General features: G+C 44.9%; 1 long non-coding RNA gene across 1 annotated transcript; it reads right to left on the bottom strand.

Moving 5' to 3' along the window:
• Positions 1-11,973: 11,973 nt before the first annotated feature.
• Positions 11,974-23,365, bottom strand: LOC149126025 (uncharacterized). The gene is made up of 4 exons (XR_016235234.1): positions 23,142-23,365; positions 17,848-17,972; positions 14,709-14,783; positions 11,974-12,446 (listed from the first exon to the last, which is right to left on the bottom strand). It is a non-coding gene; the product is annotated as an uncharacterized LOC149126025 (long non-coding RNA).
• Between the last annotated feature and the right edge of the window lie 1,616 nt (positions 23,366-24,981).

Genomic DNA, 24,981 nt, shown 5'->3' with positions numbered 1-24,981 from the left:
CCAATGGGGGGTGAACCAATGGAAAAGGAAGACCTTTCTCTCTGTCTCTCTCTCACTGTCCACTCTGCCTGTCAAAAAAAAAAAAAAGAAAGAAAGAAAGAAAGAAAGAAAGAAAGAAAGAAAGAAAGAAATCCTGACATTTCCAACAAAATGGATACAACTGTGCTAAGTGAAATAAGCCAGACCCATAACGACAAATATCACAGTTTCTATTATTTATCTTAATAGAGTATAAAAATTGTATGGATATCATATCATTTGGTAAAGACTTATAAATGTTGCTTCACTGAATATACCATGTAGCAGATAATACAGTCTTCTGTAATGTTTTATTTTTGTGTGTTGGTTATGAATGTGATCAGAGGACAAAGAAACACATTTATCTATATGCTTAATGTGCATTTCTTTGTGTGTATATTGTATTTCAATAAAATATAGAAAATAAATTAATAAATCAGACCCAGTAGTCAACTGCTCCAAACCAGAAACTGTCCTTATCCTACACAGCATACCCTTCCCATTGAACAAACTTGCCAAATCATACGATCGCTTCAGAATTTTGGGAGAGTCCCAACATGTGATGGCCGGCCCCTCAGTCACTTCAATATTTTCTCTACTTCCACCCTCCACATAAACCACCTGCACATTTCTCCCTTCTCTTTTCTGAGATCCAACACAGCTGAGGATCAAGGCAGAGTCCTCACTGGAAGCAGACTGGGTACCTGTATTCAGACCACCACACGCTGGGAGACCAAGCACATCGACACCAACTCCAGTTCCAGTGGCCAGGCTCTGAGTGGAAACCTCAGTCCATGGCAGGCTATGCGTGTTCAGGAACAAAGCACAGCAGGGAGTGACTGGTGAGAGGGCTGTTGGGGCTATTCTGACTTGCCGTAGGCAACTGTGGGTAACCAGCTCAAGTATGCCTTCCATCGGTGATGGGGACAGCGCAGCTCTGTGGCACTCGGTATTTCAGAGCACTGGGCAAACTGAAAACAAAGCACTCCACAACAGACAAGCAGCCCCTCTCTCCTGTGTTCACTTAAGCTTTTTCTTCCCAAACTGCTGGCTGGATTTTACCAGGGCTTCACAGACAGCCAACACTGCAGCTTGGGAAAGCTGTCAGAGCTATTATTTTCCTTTTCTTTTCCACATTGATTCCATCTGAGACTGAACATATCAGCAATTATGCCTGTCAAATCAAGACTTAAACTTCCTATACAATTGTGAAAGTATCCCCTGTTGTCATCAGGCCATCTGGAGTGCGGCTGGCTTTGCGAATCCCCGCATGTACACAATCAGACCCGGGGATCATCTACGGTGCGATCACTTCAAGGTTTCTTTTCCAGGGATCCAAGCCAGGGAGCAGTCCTCATAATGAGAACTAGAGAAATGAGAACTGCGCACTGTGTTAAAAGAGATAAGGAACAGAAGTGAGCTGTGCAGCATTCAGCCGGGATGGGAAAAGCGACACAAGGCTAATCTGTGATCCAATTTGTATAATATATATTTGTTTAGATATACGTGTGTGTACATAAAAACCAGAAGACCGTAAGCTCAGCTCACAGCGCGATATGGCATGCTTTATTTTCACTTGCACATATTTTCTCAGGTTTCCATAACCGCGGATTACTTCTGTTGTAAAAGCACTGTTTTACGCTAGCGTGAGAAGCGCTCAGGATGAATATGGAACATAAGTCTCTGCACAGAGACCCAGAACGCCCAAGCTCACATGTACAATTGTGTGTACGTAAACAGGCACGGGGCTCCGGAAGACAGAGCTGAGCCTGTGAAAACACAGAGCCTGCATCGCAGCCCCGGAATATTTATATACACTCACCGAGATATTTATACACACAGCCCCAGACTTCCTCTGCTGCTTGCTGGCCGTGTAGGCAGCCCTGGTGGCCTCGGCCGAGTCTGCTTTACAACACTACTGCTGAGGACCTTAACCTTGCTCTGACATATAAATTCCAGCGGCAATGAATTATAATATGGGGAATCTTCCCCAGTAACAGCTCAGAAAACAAAAAGCCACCAAACTTTTCCAAACGCCATTATTTTTTAAGAGAAATGAGGAGCCAAGGGAGAGGAGGGGGCGGTTGAAAAACAAATAAAAAACCTATTCCCTTCTTCCAAGCCGAAAGCACTAAATCGTTACTGCCTTATAAATCTCTACCAATTTGTGCTCCATGTAAATCTCCAACGGGAGTTCTCCTAGTTCCCCTTCCCTTAGAAAGTGGTTGCCAGGATGTTTATAAAATCGTTACTGGTAGGTTTTCCTCTGCAGGAAACACTCAGCTGCAGCCCCATCCTTTTGGGGATGCAAAAATGTATTTCCAGAGGCAGGAAGCTTTTTCATAGAGAGGAAAAAAAAAAAAAAGACAAGTTCAAACCATAATTATATTCTCACAAAGAAATTGAGAAATGGGATTTTTTTTTTTTTTGGTAGATCAATGGCTTTATCCAAGCAACAGCTCATGAATAAATCTTTTTAAAGATCTAAAATGTGACACAAGCTCATTATTAAAAAATATTCAAATAAGTATAAAGAGTGAAGGGGGAAATGTCATACGGTATTCTGAACCAGAGCTGCATTCCCGATGCTACATCTTTTTATTTTGCTTAATTATTGGGAGAGAACGTTTTTGGTTAAAGTGAGATCTGTCAGATCACTTTTCCTGCAGATATTTTAACTGTAACCAAATAATGCAACACTAATCTGTAAGAGTTTTTCAGTAATAGATGTTTTTCCTCGGTAAATCAATGCAAAGGCTAATTGGGGTGGAAGGTGACTATCTCTCGTGGTTATAAATACATTTGCATTGCTATCAATCTTTTCCACCACTGATGTTAAACGAGGCTGAACAACCTAGAGAGGGAAAAAAAAAAAAATTGAGGTTCAATATTAGGCTGAAGTAAATGCTGCCATCAAGTGGTCACATAGAGAGTTGTCTTCAAGAACAATAAAGTTGTCAACTCCGTTACAGACATCTTTAAACCTGGAATCAATCTTATTCATAGTTTGATGTAGATTTTTGTTCTAAACACAGGCCAAAAGAAACATATGGCGTCTTTCTACAGTGCCCTTCTGCTAAAAATGTGGCCCCAGAGCATAACAAAGCAAACTAAATTACAACCAAACTCTACAAGGAAATATTTTCAGAGTCCCTTGTTACTGCATGACATGTCCACACCAATAAGTCTAACTACCGCTAAGATGTATTTTGGTTGCATTGGCCTTCTACTTTGTAATGTTAAGTCACTGGACTCCGTTTTCTGTTTAATTGGCATTTAATAACAGTGCATATTTATGGAGTACAGTGTCCACTATGTGTGATGATGGCACAGGGTGAGTATCAGCGCCATCATTTCCCACTTCTCTGCATTTGGAGCCTTCACGCTCCTCTCTCTGGATTGTCATGAAGTACACCCTCCTGTGCTGTGGAACACTGGAACGTCAACCTCCCAGCCCCCGGTACTTTGATCCCTGCCATCCTGGGTCCCTGTACTCCCCACACCACCCTTCCTAGCCCCTAATAATCACTAATCTGCTCCCCTCCTCCTATTTTCTAATATTAAAACACTGTTTTATGGAACAGTCCTAACACCGATACGTGCCAACTTCATCGTGATCACTTCGACGGTTCATCTCTTAGCACCGACTTTGAAGCGGATGAAATGCATTTCAGGGATGACAAACAGCTGCTTGGGAAGGCAGCCTGGAACTCTCACATATCAGACACTGGGAGATACAGGCTTCAAACTCATTGAAGATTGGACTCCCTGTCCCTAAGATTAATTGTAATACTAACTTATTTCCATTTGTCATGGCATGGAAGAAAAGTATGCTATAGAAGTCATAAAATGTGAATTTTTAATCAACAGATTTTAACAATATTTATCAAAAGCTAATTATTTTTATTTCTATTATTTACATAATGGAAGATGCCAAAAAAGCATTAAGTATAAGTTAGGATGAATCCCAAAGATACTGTAAATGGTGTAGGGAAATTACACGATCAATAAGAATTTTAAATATGTACTCCATAATTAATAGAAATTTGGAAGTAGGAGAAAGCTCTAAAGTTTCCAAATTTGGATAAAACCTGTGGTATAAAATATTTCTCAAAATCTAGTCAACAGATTGCCTACAACAAAATAGCAAAAAGTACTGATTTTAAAGATTTATTTATTTGTTTTGTTCATTTGAGAAGTAGAGTTACAGACAGAGAGAGGGAGAGACAGAGAGAAAGGTCTTCCCTCCTCTGGTTCACTCCCCAAATGGCTGCAACGGCCAAAGCCAGGCTGATATGGAGCCAGGAGCCAGGAGCTAGGAGCTTCTTCCGGGTCTCCCATGTGGCTGCAAGGGCCCAAGGACTTGGGCATCTTCCACTGCTTTCCTGCACCACAGCAGTGAGCTGGATGGGAGGAGGAACAGCCGGGACACGAATTAGCGCCCATACGGGATGCATACAGGTGGAAACAGCCTACTACACCACAGCACTGGCCCCATGAAGCACTTATCTGAAAAATGAGATTCTTAGAACTTATCTTGAACCTACTAAGTCAGAATTTCAAGGGAGAACAGGACTAGCAATCTGAACTTTTAAAAAAAAATCCTGTGGATAACTTCTATGGCCTTACAGTTTAAGAATCATTGCATTTTAGTAAACAAGAGACTAACAAAAACTGCATTTCTTAAGATCCCAAATGAGAATGAAGATCAAAAGAAGAAGTATCCTTCCTGCCCTCTAGTCCAAAATTCATTGTCCTGAACTGGAAATTATTTCCCATTGCAATTCTCAGAATCCTTGTATCATGACTGGGAGCGAGCAGCTACACACACAGTAGAGGCACGTGCTGAAGTCTATCTTATGGTCTTTAAAAAAGAAACAGAAGAGGTGCAATGTCAATGAAATGCTGGGGTTGTAACTATCTGGCTGTTCTTTTATTATTATTCATCAACATTCAAACTAATAACCTGACTTCCTATTAAGGGCAGCAATGCAATGATCTCTCTGCACCTTTTTTTATTTACTAGGAAATCAACCCCCCTAAAAAAAGTCCAGATAAGGCTGGCCCCACGGCTCACTAGGCTAATCCTCCACCTGCGGCGTCGGCACCCCGGGTTCTTGTCCCGGTCAGAGTCCCGGATTTTGTCCCAGTTGCTCCTCTTCTAGTCCAGCTCTCTGCTGTGGCCCGGGAGTGCAGTGGAGGATGGCTCAGGTGCTTGGGCCCTGCACCCACATGGGAGGCCAGAGGCGTCTGGCTCCTGGCTTCGAATCAGTGCGGTGCGCTGGTGGTAGCGGTCATTTGGGGGGTGAACCAACGGTAAAGGAAGACCTTTCTCTCTGTCTCTCTCTCTCTTACTGTCCACTATGCCTGTCCAAAAAAAAAAAAAAAAAAAAAAGTCCAGATGAATGTAAATGTGGCAGACTGTCTGCCTGAAGAAAGGCCTGATAATTCCAGGTATCACTGGATGCACGCTCTTTTACAATATCGCTTGGCTACCTTGCAACGGGACTAGTGCCCTGACTGCCTTTCCCTTAGAACACAGAAGTGATGCTGTCGGTCTTTCCAGCGCCAGCTCTCAGTGGCCCTGCAGCTTCTCACTCTCCTGGAACAAGACCACCACTCGATGAAGACCCCCCAGGATGGAAGCCTCACCCATTCATTCAAACTGTTTCAGCCATGCCCGCTGAGCCACCAGCTGAGCACAGCCTTGTGACTGAACCCAGGTGTGATAAGTGCCCATTCAACAGAAGGAAGTCGCCAAGTTTTGCAGTGGTTTGTTACAAAACAATAGCTAATTCATATGCTAAGGAATAACCTAAGTCTAAACAACCACAGTGCCCAACCACAACTGCTGTCAAGTGCAGAGAAAGGAGCAAGGGCAGGGAGGGTTCTGTGAGAGACGCAAGCCTGCCCAGGCCTGGAGCAGAGTCAGACGTTGTTCACGGGCAACGGGACATACCAAGGTGGAGAGAATCACCCTCTGCTTGAACGGGCCAGCTGGACCTCACCCACAGGCTGTGAGACCCTCAATAAACCTGGCAGTATCCACCGAATGGCAGATACTGCCAGGCTAGGAAAGAATCCACAGTTTCTCTCCAGGAGAGCGGCAGTGGGCCAAAATGCTGGATACTTTAGCAGCAGCAGGCAGTCATGCCAAGAAGCCAGGGGGAACCGTGACCACAAGAGCACCAGGGTGGCTCTGCTGCTGATTCCAGCTTCTTCCCAAAATGCACCCGGGGAGGCAGCAGATGGTGGCTCACACAGGCAGGGCTGGGTGGGAGAATCAGACTGCCTGAGCTCCGGGCTTGCTGCTGGGGCCCAGCACAGCTCCAGCTGTCGCAGGCGCATGGGAAGTGAACCAGTGGATAAAAGATGGATTCCCAGCGGTAAATACACTCGCGGCCTCACAATGTGCCAGAAAGACTTCTTGCTAACTCAGAGATGACCTAGATTCCTAGGGAAGAGTATTAGGAAGATTCTACTCATCAAGCCCCGGTCTGGGAGTGGGCTTTTAGCATCAGGGTTAAGATGCCCACATTCCAGATCTGAGTGTCGGGGTTCGACGCTCTGCTTCCTCGGAGGCTGCAAGTGATTGCCCAAGTAGTCGGGTTCCTGCAACCTGAGTGGATGGCATTTCCAACTCTTGGCTTGGGCCCTACTATTTCAGGCATTTGGTAAGTGAATCAGGAGAAGGGACTGCTATCTCACTCCATTTGTATCATATATATATATATATGCACACACACACATACACAAATATGTGACAGATATACTTATAAATGTATATATGCATAAAGGTATTAAAGCCATGATCCTAAATCCATACTGTCTGATACAGTCTACGTAATTCTTCTCTATACTATACTTCAAATAACTGATTTAGGTATGCATAAGAGACAAATACAACTAGGATGTATTTGGTGTGAAATCCTAAGGAAAGTGGCAAACAATGAACATCATGAAAACCCAGAATGCCCTTGGGTGCCCAAATTTCTCACACATCTCACGGTAGACCAAGAGTGAGAGAATTCAAGGGCTTCAAAAAGATAGGGAGTTTTGCTGTAAGAGGTAAAGCTGGAGGTAGCAGAAACAACAATTGTCCATTTCAGAGTTAGCGAGGATGCTTGTGGTTGTGGTTCTCGTTTGGAAGACACCAGTCTGTCTCCCAAAACATACTGTCCTGATACGATTGAGGGTGATAAAAATGACCCCTAGGATCGATGGCCCCTGGCCCACAGAGACATTTTCACAGAAATGGACACTCTCAACAGCACACTGGCCACTTCCCCAGCCAGACAGGGCTTGCCCAGATTTCTGGCCCAAATAAGCTTTCAAGGATGTGTTCAACTGTAGGGTAGGAGAGGGCCTCGCCAGTGGAGACTGATGTTGGATAACCTTGCTAACCGAGGTGAACAGGGGCCTAATGTTCCTTTGTTGCAGAAAAATAAAGCAATATGCATGTCTTACACTTGATGGTCATAGAACAACAATGCTGCCACATTTGCTTTACCTTCTCATGGTCAGCAAAGCCTCCCCTCAGCATAAATGTACTAAATTCAACTGTTATCCCGAATTCTGTTCAGACTTGAGGACTGCAAAAAGTCCTTCAAAACCTTATTTTGTGCCAAAATTAACTTATCTTCTAATTCCATGTTTCCACGAACTCACTGAAGTCCCTTTGTACTTTCCTCACAGCTGGCTCTTGTACACATTTAAACCAAGTTGAGCATTATCCTGACCTAGGAGCAATCAACAGATAAAATCTATGTGAGAATGGATCAGGAGCCCAAGTTCAAGGCCAACAACCAACACTTGGCATTGACTTGCTAAGCCTGAAAATCAACTTGGTAGATAACAGTATCCCAGCACAGTCACCAGTAGGCATTGTGCCCTCTGAGTCAGTTCTGTCATTGGCCCAGACAGAACTGGCCCCTGATGGGGGTAGTTTAAAATTGTCTGGGGCAAAACACTGTAGCAATGCAGGCAAAGATACTCTCTTCTGGTTGGCATTCCTTGTGGGAAGTTGAAAAACAGTCCCCAGAATAATATCCTATTCTCCCAAACCTGTCAATGTTATATGAGAAAGGAGAATTTGTAGATATCATGAAGAATCTGGAGATGGGATTATCCCAGATGTTCCGAGGGTGCCCAAGTCATCCCACGTATCTCTCCAAAGACAGAGGGTCAGAGGAAAGCAAAGTGAAGGCGACTGTGGAAGCAGAGATTGGAGTGACACTGTGGTGAACCAAAGAATATGGTAGCCCCTGGAAGCCGAAGGAAGAAGGGACGGTTCTCCCGTGAAGCCTCCAGGAGAAATCAGCCCTGTCAGCACCTTGATTTCAGTGCAGTAAAAACTGATTTCAGACTGCTGATCTCCAGAAATGTAAAATAACAAACCAGGGTTATTTGAAACCACAAATTCCGCACCAGTTTCTTACAGCAGCAGTAGGGAACTGATACACAGCCCTCCTTTCCCATATGCACCTGGGGTGTTTGATCACTGACATTCTGCTTGTCCGTACAGCTGACCCCAGACTGAACCTGGGCTAACATGGTTTGATTTTCTTATTCAGATTTTGGAATTCCTGCCTTTCGGGCTAGGAAGAGAGCAGAAACCCATCCACAAAGATCATAGTAAAAATGTAGAGTCTCATGTGTCCCAGGCTTTCCCACACACACGCTATCTTGTGTCATCCTCTCTTGAAGCCTGAAAGAGATGCAGGAGATGGCCAACATTTGGCAGGAGGGGAAGCAGGTGCATCCTTCCTCAAACTGCGTGGTCTCTACAAAGCTTTTCCCCCTCCCCTTTCCTCCCCCCAGTGGGGTGAGGTGGTATCAGCGGGGCCCTCTCACAACCCCTGCACCCCCTAAGCTCTTCAAACAGCAACTGGTAGCCCTGCTTCTTCATCATGCCCACCACGAAGGCGGGAACTGGTTCTTCTCTACATCTCCAGACGCATGGCCAGTAGGTCATTGGAGCTCCATATAGGTTTGGTAAATGTAGAACTAAGTAAGCACAAAATGTTCTCATTAAGTAAGGCTGAAAGATAAAGGCTACATGTGATGGCTCAGGCACCAGCCCAAACACTCCCATCCTCCAACAATGTGTGTGACCCCATTCAACCTCCTCAGTGAGGAACAAGCCTCAGTGACATACTGCACATTCAGGGAATCCAGCCTCGCTGAACCCAAACCCCTGTTGTTTCATCAAACACTGCAGATAAATTGAAAAATACATAAATTTATCCTAAACAATCCCATGGAGTCCTCAGTGTTAAAGGAAAAACATACTATTTCTAGAGTAAATATGCTATTTTTTATAACCTGCCTTGTTGATACTGTTTTTAGTCACTAAGTTCAGATTCAGGGCGAGGAAATCCAGGCACGTTTCACAGCGCTGCAGAATCCGACCCGTCTCCGCTGAATGGAACACGCGAGAACGCTCCCGGATCCGGTCGGCAAAGCAAGCTCTCCAACACCAGGCTTTACCGACTATCCGAATGAACAGGAATCGGTTCTTCAACCCGATAGTTTGCCTCAAAGTCTCTCTTAGGTAGGTTTGACCTTTATATTACGACTTTGATTTTGCTGTAAGCTCTTACATTTATATTACTGCTTAACATGCGCTCTTCGTAGAGATCTACCCTAACAATGTCTAACTGTATTTATTCACGCTGAGCATTCTGCTTAACTACTAGCCTAAAATGCAGCACAGCTGCCCGGGAAATCAGAATTCCTGTTATTTCAGAACCATGAAGGTCAGACTAGTTCCATGCAAAGGGAAATGAAATGTTTTGTGTCTTTAGGCAGTGGAGTCTAGTTCACATATTTCCTTACTCCTGATGGTGAGCCGTCCGATGTTCCTCGTTTGACTGTTTTTACCATTGTTCTCTCCAGCCCTCCCCCCCCCCCCTTTTTTTTTTTGTTAAACTGTGCAAGGTTACTTTTAATTCTCCACAAACTACAGAAATTATGTAACACATGCAGCCTTTAAAATTTTCAGTTAAAAGGAGGCTTTTTTAGAACCAGAAAGCAAGAAGAATTCTACTAATGAAATAGTGCTACAAACTTCTTTAGTCAAGTAATTAATCACTTAGGTTAAATAAATTGTTTCATTATCCATACTATTTTTAATTAATTACTTGAAAGACAGAGTGACGGGGGTGGGGGGGTACCTTCAATCCTCTGGTTCAATGCCCAGATGGCTGCAATAGTCAGGCCTGAGCCAATCCCGGTCTCCCACTGGAGTGGCAGAGATGTGAATATTTGAGCCATCATTTCAGACTCCCAGAACGTGCATTAGCAGGGAGTTAAACTCCGATATGGGGTGCAGGCGTCCCGAGCAGCATCCTAACCGCATACACCTGCCCCTCTGTGCACTGTTTTGAGGAGTGACACAATCACGTGGATATTGCCTACTGTTGGCTTCCTTCTAAACTTGCACACAATGGCATAAGCCCGGCCTTGGAGCAGGTGGCTCCTTCCCAATGCAGCCTCACGGCCTAGTGGCAAAATACTGGGCTCTGGAGTTAGAAAGGTTTGGATCGGAAACTTAATTCTACCAGTCTTTGGCTAAGAGAACCCAGGCAAGTTGCCTAATTTTTATTTTGCATTCAACCAAAGGAACACCTGCATTTTTTTTTTATTATTACTCCTACCTTATGAAATTTCAGCAAAGTGAGTGTAGATACAACTGAAAAATTTCCAAGTGTTTAGTTCATTGACAATCCAGGTGCTAAAAGTATACCAGGAGCTCCGCAATACAGCTAAGAGAAGATGATATACAAGACCAGGCACAATGGTGCCAAACCAAAGCACGGTAAAAAAAGAACAGAGCAAACTTAGATCAGGCTGGGACAAGTATCAATACAAGAGGAGTCTAAACCTGTTGAGGAGACACAGCAACAAGTAAAAACCCAGCTACATTCAAACGCAGGCAGTTAAGTAGCTTTACAATAATCCACTGGTTTTCAATCACCGTGGTCTAATTCATGGTTATGTTTGTTATCAGTGAGCAGTAAGCAGGTGAGGCCATGTCTGACCCCCTAAGAATATTACATACATCTCAGCTGTGACTGTCCCATATAGCACCTTCTTATGACGGACATGCTCCAGTACCGCAGGACAATGTTCTCCAACACGCACCTTATAGCTGTCGTGGGCTGAACAACAGCACCCAAAATAGAATTCACCCAGATCTTGTGAATGTGGCCTTATTTAAATAAGTTCTTTTTTTTTTTTTTTTTTTTTTTTTTTTTTTGCCAGGCAGAGTGGACAGTGAGAGAGAGAGACAGAGAGAAAGGTCTTCCTTTTGCCGTTGGTTCACCCTCCAATGGCCGCCGCAGCGAGCACGCTGCAGCCGGTGCACCACGCCCATCCGAAGCCAGGAGCCAGGTGCTTCTCCTGGTCTCCCATGCGGGTGCAGGGCCCAAGCACTTGGGCCATCCTCCACTGCACTCCCTGGCCACAGCAGAGAGCTGGCCTGGAAGAGGGGCAACCGGGACAGAATCCGGCACCCCGACCGGGACTAGAACCCGGTGTGCCGGCGCCTCAAGGCGGAGGATTAGCCTAGTGAGCCATGGCACCAGCCAATAACAAGCTCTTGACAGATGTAATTAAGTTACAGATCTCAAGATGACCTCCTCACAATTAACCAGGTAGATTTGAAATACCGTGTTACATTCAACATTCATTCTTTGCTTGTTACAGAAACAACAGGAGATGACAAAGGCGATAGAATAGAAAGCCCTATGAAGACAAAGGCACTTGGGGCCGGTGCTGTGTCATCATCCCATAAGGGCTCCAGTTCTAGTCCTGGATGCTCCTCTTCAGATCCAGCTCTGTGTTATGGCCTGGGAGAGCAGTGGAGGACAGCCCAAGTGTTTGGACCCTTGCAACTATGTAGGAGACATGCTGGAGGAAGCTCCTGGCTCCTGGCTTCATATCAGCCCACCTCTGGCTGTTGAGGCCAGAGGATGGAAGACCTTTCTCCAAGTCTGTTACTTTACCTCTCAAATAAAATAAAAATTAAAAAAAAAAAAAGACAGAAGCACAAAAATAGGACTGAACAAGCTGGAAACTTGATTCCCTTCTAGAGCTGGAGTCAAAGTGTTCATTCATTCAGCAGCTAAGTTGTGGAGGGTCCAGAGTTGGCGGGGCATGGTCCCATAACACGATACAAGCTGCAGCAGAAGGAGGTATTCCTGCGCCTCGGAGGCCATCCGAACACCGCGGGCTTACAGCTGCCCTGTGGGCAACACTGCTAGCTCCACGGAAGAACACAGGATTGCTACGATCGCAGGACCCACTGCAGAGCAGAGTCACTGGCAGGACGTTGATGGCTATCGTGGTGAAAGCAGGTGCCGGGAACACACACCGCATCCCTCCCTCGGCTTCTTCACCTTGCATGCACACTTCTGGCACTTGGCCTTGGGAATGAAATGGAAATAAATTCCAAGGTCAGTGTTGCAGACATGTGTCTGTTCTAGAAGACGACCGACAGTGAGAGAGCCATGCCCTGTACCACGGAGCCGCTTTCTCATCTGGCCACTGGAGATTTCTACTTAATGCAGCACAGCCCAGGCTCTCCTCTTTGAAACAAACACAAAATGTCAATGTGAAGCAAGGTCAGAAATGGGAAATCTGAGTAGGAATGCACGCACAGTCCCAGAGAGGAACCAGGGGGTCAGGAGTTTGCCAAGTGTGTCAGACCGCACGGAGGGAAAAAGCTGAGAAGCACAGGACCAGGTGAATCTGCAGCATCACAGGGAGGTCACCGGGTGAGGGTGACGCCAACAACTGCTGACCTGCACGGAGAGCTCTTAGAGTCCCCACGGGGGCCAGTGCCATGGCGTGGTCAGTAAAACCACCACCTGCAGTGCCAGCATCCCAGATGGGCACCAGTTCAGCTCTCTGCTCTGGCCTGGGAAAGCAGAAGATGGCCCAAGTCCTTGGGCCCCTACACCCATGTGGGAGACCTGGAAGAAGGTCCTAGCTCCTGGCTTCAGATCGGCCCAGCTCCAGCCATTGTGGCCATTTGGGGAGCGTATCAGGGGATTGTGGCCATCTGGGGAGTGAACCAGGGGATGGAAGAACTCTCGCTCTGCCTCTCTGTAACTCCCTGCCTTTCAAATAAATAAATAAATCTTTAAAGAGAGAGAGAGAGAGAGAGAGTCCCTATAGCCTTTTTTTTTTTTTTTTTACAGGCAGAGTGGACAGTGAGAGAGAGAGACAGAGAGAAAGGTCTTCCTTTTGCCATTGGTTCACCCTCCAATGGCCGCCACAGCCAGCGTGCTGCGGCCAGCGCACCACGCTGATCCGAAGGCAGGAGCCAGGTGCTTCTCCTGGTCTCCCATGGGGTGCAGGGCCCAAGGACTTGGGCCATCCTCCACTGCACTCCCTGGCCACAGCAGAGAGCTGGTCTGGAAGAGGGGCAACCGGGACAGAATCTGGCACCCAGACCGGGACTAGAACCCGGTGTGCCGGTGCCGCAAGGCGGAGGATTAGCCTGTTGAGCCGCGGCACCGCCCCCCTATAGCCATTTGACAACAAAGTACAGCAAAAGACATGGGGCTAAGGAAGAAAGCATGGACACATTCAAAGAAAAACCCTCCTGTTGGGGTGAATGGACAAAAGAGAACAGTCAGCGATTCTTAGTAAGATAAGGGGGGACATCAAATCAGTGCACAAGAAATCTCAAGACACAGGGACTTCCAGTGTGACCTCAGAAGATACTCCACTACATAGTAAAGCATCAGACCGGCAGAAAAAGGGGCTTTCTTTTTCATTTGCAAGGCCTATAAAGACAACTCATGAACCCAGCTCACTCTTAACAACTATTCCATCACACTCAATCTTCAAGAAATCGCAGGTACACTAGACTAGCTTTGTAAGCCTATGCTGTCCATCCCCGCGTTGCCCTGTGTTGAGGAAATGGAGAAAAGTAAAATAGAAAAGAGACAATACTATGTAAGTAACTGAGGAAACAAATGCAAGAATATAATAGGGAAACAGTTTCCAAATAAGCATGACTGCTGTTGCTTAAAAAGCAAACGTAGCAAATGAAGCAGAAATTGGCTAAAATCAGTAAGAATTATCACGGAATAAAAGATTGGAAAGGCAAACCGTGCCCCCCTGACGTTGTTCAACACATTCAACCCCAACATTCCAAAGATGCACTTAAAAAGCTGCTGGGCAGAAGAGCTTCACACAGTCGCACAAGGAACTGAGCTCACTTGCACGCAAACTTTGTTGTCAGACGAAAGGGAACCAGTTTCAGCGGGTAGAAGACAAAGGGTGGTGCAGGCATTTAGTCCCAGCTAAGCTATTTTTTCATCAACAACATAAATTGTTAAACATGAGGACACCAAGAATAATTGAAGGAACAGTAAAGCACTGGTGGAGCAAATTGATTCCACTTAAATATAAAAGCTGTTGAAACTGCAGTGAAGAAATGAAATATAAATGCTATAAATCAGGAATACGTGAAGAACAGTCTAATAAATGCTGACAGAATGAAGGGAAAGCATGGGGTACGGAAGATAAGCACATTGATTTTTCTAATTTTGCAAGGCAGATTATCACTGGATTGTATAAAGTTGTAAATTAAGTAGCAGAGATAATCTGATTTTCGAGTACAAAGGGAAACACTCAAAGACACTCACGCAGGCAAGTTAAAACAATATGCTCACCTGTTACAGAAGAGACTGGTAGATTGTAATGACTTCAAATCTCCACATTGTGTTCCAGGATTGTTTTTGTTTTAACTAAAAAAAAAAAAAAATTTGCTTAAGGATTACATCCAATAATCGATCTACTCAGGGGCAAGCATTTCTCCTAGCAGTAAGCACTTAGGAGGCCTGTATCCCGCACAGCAGGGCCCTGGCTCAAGCTCCTGGCTCTGCTCCCGAGTTCAGTTTCTTGCTAATGCGCACCCTGGAGACAAAGGAAACACACCCGGACTGAGCCCCCGTGGGAGATCCGGACTGAGTCCCTAGCTCCCTGCTCCAACGTGCCCCCTCCCCCGCCCCAGCCATCACAGGCATTTGGGGAGTGAACCAATGGGTGGGAGCTCTCTCTCCATCTCTCTGAAAACTGAATTTTTTTTAAAAAACACTCAAACATAGGTGACAAGTTTAACATATATTACAAAACCCTGATCATTTTAAAATCTGAATAAATAAATCAAGTGGACAGAATCAAGTCCAATAATAGAGATAGACAATGGGAATTTGATACTCGTAAAAGCTGTATTTTAGAACAGCACAAGGAGGTCTATTGGCAACAGGAGTGCTGGAGAAAGCCAGCAGCCATCTGGAATGGATCAACTCACATCCCTGCCTCACCCCTACTAAAATAAACCCCAAACAGATTAAGTTTCAAAACATCGTAAGTACACATATCCCCAGCTCAGCAACTCTGATTCTAGGGATTTTTCAACTTATATATTTGCAATCAAGTAATGCATGCATTAATACAGAACAATTTCTAGGACCTATTTTTAAAGTAAAAATCAAGAATACAAAATCCAGCAGATTTGTATTTACATAGAGATATATAATGTGTGTGTGTGTATATGTGTGTGTATACTTCTCTCCCCTTATCGCTGCTTCTTTGTCAAATACCATGCTTATACATTTGCAGGTCATTCTTTTCTCATTAGATACTTACAATATCTCACAACATGATACAAGCAAAGTGGCTACCAACAGCAAACTAAAATACCAAATTTTCCAAAACAAAATTAAAAAAGGACATCATGATGTCATTGAACACCGCGCTGAAACTTGTGAACTGCTCAGAAACTCTTAACAAACATGGAAGAAGAAAAGGCAATAAACCATTCGTGTGTAATCCTGTTTGGGCTCGATGAGCTTTCTCATTATTAAAAGTCACAACTTAATGAAACTCGAGAGGCTTTTGGTCATTATATTTTCACATAACTGTAAGCCCCATTCTATCTTCTTACCTCCTTGTTCTCCAATTACACATGCATTAGACCTCTTGCTTTTGTCCAGTGGGTGCCTGAAACTCTCATTCTTAGGTTTCAATCTTCTCCCTCATGTTCTCTGGAGAACTTCCATTGCTCCAGCCTCGAGTTCCCTGACCTTTGTCCACCATGTCCTTCCTGCTGTTATACTTGTGAATTTTTAATGTAGATACTCTAGCTTGCAGTTATGGAATTTCTACTTGGTTATTTTTGATATTGTGAGCTTTTCTATTGTGTCACTTATTGCAAGCATATTTGTCTTCATATCCTTGAGTATAATTTTAACAGCCACTCTAAAATTCTTATCTTCTCATTTTAAACTTGGGCCATTTCAGGTTGGGTTTTCACTGACTGGCTCTTCTTTCAAGGTACATTATTCTGCTTTGTAGTATATTGAATAGTTTCAGGTCATATCCTTAATATATTCAACAGTTTTGGGTCATATCGTGCACATGTGGATGCCTAGTTGTGGAGCCCCTACAGTATGTTCTACTCCTCTCAAGATGAAGATTAGTGCATTAGTTTACTTGCTCAATTGCTTGATTGAATAGATAGGTTGTATTCAAACTTCAAATTGTACCTTTTGATCTCATTCATTTTACCCCTAGCTGGAACCTGTCCCTCATACATATGGCTAGGGGAACACCTATAGATTTGTCAGAGATCCTGCACAGAAGTTGGGCATCCTCTCTGGTATTTCTTTAAAAAAAAATGTAGCACAGGTTTTCTATCTGAATGTTAGCTGAACCACATACCAGCTGCTGCCATCTTTCAGGTTAAAAGTCTCATGTCGGCGATCTCACGGTACATCCTTGCTTTCTTTTACACTTCAGGGCCAGAGTTGATTTTCTACGGTTGGAGCAGGTTTTGTAGGAGTTCACTCAGCCGTATCAAAAACAGAACTCCAGAATTCATGCTTGAAACGCAAAGGTTTAAATTGAATGTCAGAAAGTTAAAATGATAACTCCTTCTAATAATTTTACAAAACTGACTTGTTTTGCAAGCATCCTGTAAAACCAAAGAGAAAAATTTTAGATCCTGCCATCGCACAATTTTGTTACGGATCAAAATATCAATCCCTTGTTTGATTTACAGGTACTTTGAATTTGTTAACCTAAATCTGCTAAAAATAAAGACTTATAAAATTTCTGCTTCATGTTTAAAACTTAGACTCATACAAACTATCAAAATGTACAAAGTCATTCTTGGTTATAAAATCATGGTTTCCATTTTATTCTAATCTACTTTGAGTGGCTTCTTCCCAGCATCAGTGACCCCAGGTAAGGCAAAGCTCCTGCACTTCCAGGGCCATCTGGTATACCCAACCTGTGCCATTGATGAAGAAATCCGGGAAATCCACACAACAGCGGTGTTTTAGAGCCTGCGCATAGCCCCTTGATCCAGTCCTTGAGTGTTGGTTTGTCCCTTGATGCTTCTCCCATACCCAAAGCCTGTATTTGATCTCTTCTGTCTGTCACAAGCTTTCATTTTGTTATTTCCTCTCTTCTTATCTTCCAGTCCAACATCGACCTCCAGTGTGTGGTTGGCACCTCTGACATGACACCTGCAGGTCCCGGATTCCTGCCAGTTGACAATTGCGTAGCTCCCTGCTCTAAGTGTGGGCTCCACCTGTGACGGGCTTCTAATGAAAAGAATATTGCAATACCTAGGGATATAATTTTCATGATTTATAAATTTGGGTGACTTGGTCTTGTTGGAAGATTTGATTGCCTTCATAGGAATAAGCCTTGTGGTACAACGGGTTAAACCATCATTTGGGACCCCCACATCCCATACTGGATGCAAATAAATAAATCAATCTTTTTTTAAAAAGTACTTACTTGAAGGTGGAGTGACTGGGAGAGAGGAGAGACAGGAAGTGGCATCTTCTATCTTGCATCTCTCACGTGTCCTACTCTCCAAACAGCTGCAAAGCCAAGAGCCAGGAGCTTCATCTGGGTCTCCCCTGGGGGTGACAGGGGCCCAAACACTTGAGCCATCTCCTGCTGCTTTCCCAGGTGCGTTAGCAGGGAGCTGGATCAGAGGAGGAACAGATGGGACTCGAACCGGAGCCCGTAAGGGATGCTGGTGCTGCAGGCCGCAGCTTAAATGTAGTGCCACAGTACCAGCCCCATAAACGAATCTTTTAAGAACCTTTTACAGGTTTATTTTGCTATAAAAATAACTGCAATTCATGTATGTGAGTGATCTTTAAAACATTCATGAAAAAGCATATTATGAATAAACCATGCATGATTTCAAAACATTTTTGAACCAAAATAAACATTTTATTTCATTTTTCCATGAACTTTTTGGAGTACTGTCAAACTAAGGAAGGATACAGTTAGAAAAGATCTGCTTCGTTAAATTCTTTTTCTGACTTTATGCTTCCTACGTGTTCACATTTCAGGCAGGGTGAGAATGAAGGAGAGTGGGTCCACATGGATTTTTTAAAACTGCTTCCTATTCTGTTTTCCAGCAGGCAGAACAGTCAGAAAATCACATGTACCCTCACGACTCAGAGTCTCTCACTGAATACAGGGAACCGAAGCAGGATTCATTTATCCCCCGGGGCGGGGGTGGAGGCAAGATGGCGGAATAGGAAGGGAGCACTTATCCCCCGAGGCAAAATCCAGGTCTCCAGGTTCAAAGCAAAGATGCAGAAGTCAGTGCTGTGGCCAGGGAGTGCAGTGGAGGATGGCCCAAGTGCTTGGGCCCTGCACCCCATGGGAGACCAGGATAAGTACCTGGCTCCTGCCATCGCATCAGCGTGGTACGCTGGCCACAGCGTGCTGGCTGCGGCGGCCATTGGAGGGTGAACCAATGGCAAAGGAAGACCTTTCTCTCTGTCTCTCTCTCTCACTGTCCAAAAAAAAAAAGATGCAGAAGTCAGGAAACCAGCAAGAGCGACTGCCGTCAATACACCTCCTCGGTACCCTGCCCGGAGACAGGCAGCGCGGTGCTCCCGCCATGGCTCCTAACACAGCCGAGCATTCCCGAAGACCCCTGCCCTTCCCCAGTGGCTCAGCACACTTTTCCTTTCCAGCTGGAGACCTCTCCTAAAAAGGAAACTCCCTTCCTTGACTTCAAACATGATCACGGGACCACTGCCTGGAGTTGAGGCTGTGTTTCCAGGGGACAATCCTGTCTCACTTTCCCTCCTTCGGCAGACTGTGAGGTAGAAAGATCAGCAATCCGTGGGGCTTGTCTGCTCTCAGCGATGGTGGTGACAGTCCACCGTGGCTTCAGAAATGCAGAAAAGCTTTAGGCCCTGCTCCAGCCTGAAGGCAGAGCTTGAAGCCTCACTGCCGCTGGAGAGCGGTCTCCATTCTGGGTTAAGCACACGGATGGCTTCCAGATAGAGAAGGCACAGTGAGAGGTAAGGAATACTCCCTTCCTGACTCCCCACTCAGATGGTGGAGCTGTTAGACAAACACACCCTCCTTCTTCCTCCCTCCCTCTCCCCTTCTCCCTCCCCCCAAACACACACACACACACACACACACACACACACACACACACGCATGCTAGTAGAATGGGAAATAACAAAGATTTAGATTCTGACAATGTCCTCATCTTAAGGAACCCAATAGAGGGGCACAGATCATGTTAGAGCCAATTTATCCCACAGAATCCTTAAAAGGCTAGCTTTTGGGGACACCAGGCGAGGAGGGGTCTTGAGTGGAAAAACAGATTAAAAAGAGAGGTGACGTATGCAGCAGGAGGTGTTGAAAGAACACCCGAGACTCGTTAAGTTTAGCGATGTTTGGTTTAGAAAGCAAACGGCTTTAGAACAGGGAAGCATTCCAAACCAAACACGATTCTGAAGGGTAAGCTAATTTTTATAACCACAGAGACAGGCGATGATATACAAAGGTGACCCGACGGGTGCCGTTAGAATATGCTTCACGTGGGTAGACTCTGGCAGTTTGTCAGTCTGGAATTGGCTGATGGTTTGGCTGCTCTAACTGCCTCTGTTGCTTAGTTACGGGGTTATACTCTCAGGTTCCGTCCTTACTTGTTTGTGTATCAAGCAAGATTATAGCCCACTGTATACCACGGCACTTAGGGTCAATTCTTTTTTTGACAGGCAGAGTTAGACAGCAAGAGAGACAGAGAGAAAGGTCTTCCTTCCGTTGGTTCACCCCCCAAATGACCGCCAAGGCCAGCACGCTGCTCCGATCCGAAGCAGGAGCCAGATGCCTCCTGGTCTATGCGGGTGCAGGGCCCAAGCACTTGGGCCATCCTCCACTGCCTTCCTGGGCTACAGCAGAGAGCTGGACCAGAAGAGGAGCAACCGGGACAGAATCCGGCGCCCCAACCGGGACCAGAACCTGGGGTGCCGGTGCCGCAAGTGGAGGATCAGCCAAGTGAGCTGCAGCACCGGCCAAGGGGTCAATTTTTATTACTCAAGTATGGAGGGCAATTTAGGCCAAGTTCACCTCATTATAACGTAAAGAGATGATCCCTCTCTCACCACCACATACACAATACTAGGAGCCAAGCACACAGCCTTCAATGGGAGATTGGGAATCTCAGCAGCTATTAAATAAGATCTCAAATAAAAGACACTTATATTCCAAACACATTTATATTCCAATGCACAAGGATGTTGTGGGAAAAAGGCCTTCCTCCTGCCCACCCCAGAGTAAAGGCCAGGCGGTCGTAATACTCAAATAGGTTCAAAGTACAAGAAAAGGTATCCTATGTGAACAGTAACCAAAAAGGAGCTGGAATAAATACAGTCATATTAATGAAGTACATTTTAAGACAGAAAATACTAAAAGGGATAAGGCAAAATTTTATATAATGATAAAAAGATCAGTTTTCAGCAACATAAAACAATTATAAACAGAAGAGATGTACTCAAGCATAGTTTTTTAATAATATGCTTTTTCATGATGTCTCACATGTGAAATATTTTACATTAAAATTTAAATTTATCTTTGGGGCCAGTGCTGTGGCACAGCGGGTTAAAGCCCTAGCCTGAAGTGCCAGCATCCCCTATGGGTGCCGGTTCTAGTCCCGGCTGTTCCTCTTCCGATCCAGCTCTCTGCTATGGCCTTGGGCCCCTGCAACCACTTGGGAGACCAGGAAGAAGCTCCTGGCTCCTGGCTTTGGATCGGCACAGCTCCGGCCATTGTGACTATCTGGGGAGTGAACCAGCGGATGGAAGACCTCTCTCTGTAACTCTGTCTGTCAAATAAATAAAATAAATCTTCAAAAAACAATAAATAAATTTATCTTTGAATTCATTTTCCCTGAACTCTTTGAAGTGCCTTATTTATGTGCCTAACAATAGATACCCAAAATATGTGAAGCGAAAATCGACAACCATAGAATACTCCTCCCAACACTTTCTACTCAAGTGCTCATGGAACATCCTTTAGGATAAAGCGAGTTAGACCACAAAGCAAGTCTGAACAGATTTTTAAAAACTGAAATCAAGGCCGCTGCTGCAGCTCACTAGGCTAATCCTCCGCCTTGCAGCGCTGGCACACCGGGTTCTAGTCCCGGTCAGGGCACTGGATTCTGTCCCAGTTGCCTCTCTTCCAGTCCAGCTCTCTGCTGTGGCCCAGGAGTGCAGTGGAGAATGGCCCAAGTCCTTGGGCTCTGCACCCCATGGGAGACCAGGAGAAGCACCTGGCTCCCAGCTTCGGATCAGCGCTGTGCACTGGCCACAGCGGCCATTGGAGGGTGAACCAACGGTAAAGGAAAACCTTTCTCTCTGTCTTTCTCTCTCACTGTCCACTCTGCCTGTCCAAAAAAAACTGAAATCAAAACAAAGTATATACTCTGACCACAATGAAGTGAAATCGGAAATAGAAATTTGTAACAGAAGGAAATTAGGATAATTCCTAACTATTCAGACATTAAACAACATATCCACAAATAACTAATGGGTCTAAGAATAAATCACAGCTTCAACTTCTTAAAACTAGGAATAAAAGCAAGGATTTTACTACCTACCTTATAGAAACAACACACCATCCCAGAGACTACTAAGAGCATTTATACGCCACTAAGTTAGATAACCTAGATGAAATGGTCCACTTGTTAGAAATGTAACCTACCAAACCGAAAAGGAAACAGAAATGTTGAACAGGCCAGTAACAAGTACATTATTTTTTATTAATCAAAAGAAAAAAAGAAAATAAGAAAAGTTTCAAGCAAAAAAAAAAAAAATGTTCTAGGACCAGATGACTTCACTGGTGAATTCTACCAAACATTCAAAGAAGAATCAACACCAATCTTTGTCAAACTCTTCCAAAAATAAAAAAGAAGGGGGAAACTCATCGACTGACACTACGAGGTTGGATAAAGGTTTCTCAGGACAAGCACAGACCACAACAATTCAGAGTCTTCAACAAAATATTAGGCAAGCTAAATCTAACAGCATACTAATGGGATTACATATCACAATCAGCGCTAAACCCAACAGCGTACTGAAGACTGGCTCGGCACATAAAGTCAGTCCTTGTAATACGTCACATTAATAATGAAGGGAAAGTACATAATCATCTCAGTCAAAAGAGAAAAAGCATCAGTGACACCCCAAGTGCTTTCTTCATAAACATAAAACCCTTAAGCAACTAGAAAGTACAGGGTATTTCTTCAAGTAACCTAGCACTGACTGGCATGGTGCTCAAATCTCTTCCCAAGCATGGAGAACAAGACAAGGGGGTGGGTGCATGGTTAAGACACTGATGGTTGCAACACCCACATTCCACATGGGAGAGCCTGGGTTTGAGTCCCGGCTCTGCTCTGTGTTCCAGCCTCCTGCTGACACACACCTTGGGAGGCAGCAGGTGATAGATGGTCTGAGCACTTGGGTCCCTGCCACCTTTGGAGACCTGGATTCAAATCCTGGCTCCCAGCTTCAGCCTGGCCCAAGGGCGGTCACTGCAGGCCTCTGGGAGCGAGCCAGCAGACTGGGGCTCCCTCTGTTTCTGTTTCTCTCTCCCTCACTGTCACTGTCACTCTCACTTTCTCTCAAGTAAGTTGGAAAATAAATTACTTTTTAAAGGACAAGATAAGGCTGTCTGCCCTCCCCACTTCTATTCAACATTATACTGGAAGTCCTAGGCAGGTCAAATAGGCAACAAAAAAGAAATGAAATAGGAGTAAAACTCACCCAGAGTGGAAATGAAGGAAGGTGTAAAATTATTCAGCGACATGATCTCATACACAGAAAATCCTAAATAATCCACCAACAAAAGAAAAGAAAAACTGTGGGGAGCAACTCGGACTAGACTAAGTTACTGGAATTAAGACTTATTCTATGCATCTGCTCTCCCACAATATGGCGCTGGGAGAGGAGGAAACAGCTTCTACACAGCTGCCTCCAGTTCAGCCAATAAACTGTAGGACTTGCTCCTGATTGGAGGAGAGCAGCGTACTCGGCATGTGGGCAGCCGAGTTGGGATTGGCGGAGGAGGACTATAAAGGAGGAGACGGCATGCACCAGGAACATCTAAGGGGAACATCTGAAGGAACATCTGAGCAGCCCCCAAGAGAGCCGGCCGGCGGTGCGCCACTCCCCCGCGGAAGTGGGGAATGTGGCAGGGGGAACCGCCCTTCCACGGAGGTGGAAGGGATGGTAGCCAACCCGGGAAGGACCAGCAGCAAACCCGGGGAGGGCCGAGCAGACAAAAGAACAACGCAGGGTCCTGTGTCGTTCCTCCATGAAGAGGGGGAGCGTCAAAAAAAACTACTAGAGTTATTAAATGGGTGCTGCAAAACTGTATGACACAATCAAGAACTGAAAATACAACCCAAAGAATGACCGCAAAGTTTGTAAATTATAACAGAGTAAGGTCAGTTATCTAAAATATTTAAACAATTTTTACAACTCAACAAAAATGACAAATGACCCAATCCAAAAATGAGCAAAGGACTCACACAGACATTTTTCCAAATGCTCTGCCCCACCACACACACACACACAAATGGACAATAAACACAAATATGTGTTTGATGTCATTAGTCAGCAGAGAAACGACACCAAAACTACAGAAGCACTATGATGTCTATAATAAAGGAAAATTATTTTTCTTTTTTTTTCCCTTTTTTTTTTTTTTTTTTTGACAGGCAAAGTGGACAGTGAGAGAAAGAGACAGAGAGAAAGGTCTTCCATTTTCCGTTGGTTCACCCTCCAATGGCTGCTGCGGCCAGCGTGCTGCGGCTGGCGCACCGCGCTGATCCGAAGGCAGGAGCCAGGTACTTATCCTGGTCTCCCATGGGGTGCAGGGCCCAAGCACTTGGGCCATCCTCCACTGCACTCCCTGGCCACAGCAGAGAGCTGGCCTGGAAGAGGGGCAACCGGGACAGAATCCGGCGCCCGGACTGGGACTAGAACCCGGTATGCCGGCGCCGCAAGGCAGAGGATTAGCCTAGTGAGCTGCGGTGCCGGCCGGAAAATTATTTTTAAAAATAGAAAATAATAAGCATTGGCTACGATGTGGAGAAATTAAAATCCTCATGCGTTTCTGATGGGATTGTAAAACAGTGACTCACTGTGGGAAAATGTGGCAGTCTGAGAAACTGTTAAAAAACAGTCATTACATGGCCACATTCTACTCTTCAAGAACTGAGAACATGGGTTCACACAAACACTTGCACAAATTTGTTAACAGCATCACAATTCATAACAGCCAACAAAAAAACCACACACATATACCAAATATCCCTGAACAGATATTTGGGAAAACACAATATGGTGAATTTATACATGCCTGAACTCTGAGAACGTGCCAGTTCAAAGTCTCTAGTTTCAGTATCATTTCATTGATACAAATGTCCACAAAATCAAAGTAGATTAGCAGCTGCTGGGGACTAGGGTGTAGGGGCCATGGGGAGTGGCTGCTTCATGGGTACTGGGATTCTTCTTGGGGTGATGCAAACATTCTGGGCTTGTCATGCCGTACAACATTGTACAAAGTATGTCATGTCACTGATCGCACATTTTACAAATG

This window comes from Oryctolagus cuniculus, chromosome 6, assembly GCF_051225735.1.
Source record: "Oryctolagus cuniculus isolate XC-2025 breed Fujian yellow rabbit chromosome 6, ASM5122573v1, whole genome shotgun sequence".
Taxonomy (NCBI): Eukaryota; Metazoa; Chordata; class Mammalia; order Lagomorpha; family Leporidae; genus Oryctolagus; species Oryctolagus cuniculus.
Note: the sequence above shows the minus strand (reverse complement) of the source record. Positions and strands in the feature narration are given on the sequence as shown.